The sequence below is a fragment of the Castor canadensis genome, chromosome 7 (genome assembly GCF_047511655.1).
Source record: "Castor canadensis chromosome 7, mCasCan1.hap1v2, whole genome shotgun sequence".
Classification (NCBI taxonomy): domain Eukaryota; kingdom Metazoa; phylum Chordata; class Mammalia; order Rodentia; family Castoridae; genus Castor; species Castor canadensis.
Window position 1 is genome coordinate 48283885 of NC_133392.1, and position 2366 is coordinate 48286250.

The window sequence follows — 2366 nt, forward strand, 5'->3', positions numbered from 1 at the left end:
TACTGTTGAAATCCAGGCTTATCTTCTTGTAAGCTGTTACTTAACTCAAAGTCAAATTTTATTCCTTTCTAGGTATAGGCAGAGTTCCTGGGATCCTTTACCAGTAATCCTTGGTGAGAAATTAGCAATGACTCCTTAGCTTATAGGACAAGCCAATCATGTTTCCTTTTCTCCTTTCAATCCAAAGGACCAGTTTTCTCATTTTGCATCAGAAAACATGAGAATTAAGTAAGTTGTCAGTAGGTGGCATTAGGAATGTAACACCAGAAGAAATAGATACCAATTATTGTACCTGAGACCATTGCTAATAAGAAGCCTTAGTAGCTTTATGATCTTGACTATAGATGCTAAATTAGAGTCACTTTTGAAATCTTTGGGTTTTTCTAAGAGATCTGCATCTGTATTTAAAGGCTTTATGGCTGATGTGAAATTAGTTCTTATGGGGAAGATTCCCCACAGGTAAAACTTGAGGACTTCCTACTCTTTTTCCCCACCAGATGTTTTGTGTTTGTTGATTCTTTGTGGGTCCCAGAGACCCCAGGGTCACCATGGTGGATGTCTACCTGGGGGCCTCGGGCCTGCTGGACTTCTCTCAGTTCCCTTTCCAGTGTGGCTATCTTAAACTTTTCCATGTTCAGCTGCTGCTGGAGCTCCTCTGTTTTCCCCAGGAAGGGCCGAAGAACTTGACTTCTGGCCAGAGCTGTTGCAGAAGGTCTCTCTTCTGGATTAGGGTGGATCATGTTCTTGAGCAAGTTGTAAAAGTCTTCTGAGAGTTTCTGGGGAATATCTGGAAAGTTACCCTTGCGGATATTGTGCCACTCATCACCATTGGCAGGTAATGACTCTGCTCCTGCAGCCACTGCAATTGTTAATCCCCAGGCAAATATGTCTGCTTTGGGAAGGTGTCAATAGTCCTCTTGTAAAATCTCATTAGCCAGGAAGCAACTATCTTCTTCTTCTACTTTGGGTTTGCTTATTGATGTCACATGGCCCAGGTCACCAATTTTATATATCACACTGGCAGACAGAAACCAATCAGCTTCATTTTCAACCTCTTCTGGGCCTCCAGTAGAGTCACTTTGCATCTTATGACAAATGAAGATGTTACTAGGTTTGACGTCCAGGTGTACCATGCCAGCATTGTGGATGTATTTAAGCCCTAGGGAAATCTGAAGAAGGATGTCTTTGAGTTTAGGTTCTTGGAAATTATTGCCAGACTTAGCATTTTCTGATATAGAAACTTGCAAGCTCCCACCGTTGCAGTATTCATTCTGAATAATCACATGGTCATCTTCTGTCCACGAGGAATAATAACGTACCACATGAGGGTGATGCCCCAGCACTGCATGAGCATACACTTCATGTAAAGCCAAATTCTCATTTGATAATCCTGAAAAGGTAGAGCGCTTTATTGCATAAACACATCCATCCAGCCTCTTAATGCACTTGTAGACTGTACCAAATTCCCCAACCCCAATTTTTTCTACCTCCAAGAATTCTTTTTCATATCGGGAAGCCATGTTAATTTCTCGTAGAACACTTTTCTTGGCAGGCAACACTTCTTCTAATTTACCTCCCTCTGCACCAGTTTCCTCAAGATCACCTTGGGCTTTCCTCTTGCCCTTTGATTGAAGGTACAATTTTCTGTAGGATTCTGGGGTGAATGGATTAATATTGACCAGAGACAATGAGGTCATTTCATCTATGAGTGGAGCAGGTGTGAGTCGCAAATGTTTAGAGCTTTGGGAGATGAGTTTTCCCGTTGAAGAAATATCTGATTGGATCACCAGGTTTTTGGGAGTGGAAGGGTTGTCATGGAGTGGTAGCTTCTTTCTGTCTGGTTGTGCTGGTGTTGCAGGACATTTGGGAGGTTCTGACTTTGGCATCTGCAGAATTGCATCTGAACTTTCCTTGTCTTTCTCCTGAGAGGTATGGAATCCATACACATCCCAGAGGGGAGTCCTGGGAGTTGCTACAACCTGAGCCTCACCCTTCTCTGGGGTTTGGCTCTAGGTCTCCCCACTGGCTTTTGTTTCCTTCTGCCCTTCATTCTCAATCTCTTCTTCACGAAAGGAAAAGCTTAATTTCTGATTTGGCTCTTTGTTAACCCCTCTGTCATCCATCTCGGTGAAAGAGATTATAACATTGGAAATGCAGTCTCCCAGAAGGAAACACTGAATCAAATGATCCAACTATCCTTTTTCCCAGTATATGTTCAAAGAAATGGAATCAATATCTCAGAGATGTCCATATCCCACGTTTGTTGAAGCACTATTTATAACAGCTAGGTTATAGGAAAAAGTGGCCATAGATTTCCAGTAAAGAAAAAAATTGCTATCAGCTGAAATTCTGGACCCAGGAACAAG

At 42.3% G+C, this 2366-nt stretch overlaps 1 pseudogene; it reads right to left on the minus strand.

Moving 5' to 3' along the window:
- Positions 1-437: 437 nt before the first annotated feature.
- LOC109680154 (wee1-like protein kinase 2 pseudogene) lies at positions 438-2123 on the minus strand (annotated as a pseudogene).
- Positions 2124-2366: the final 243 nt, after the last annotated feature.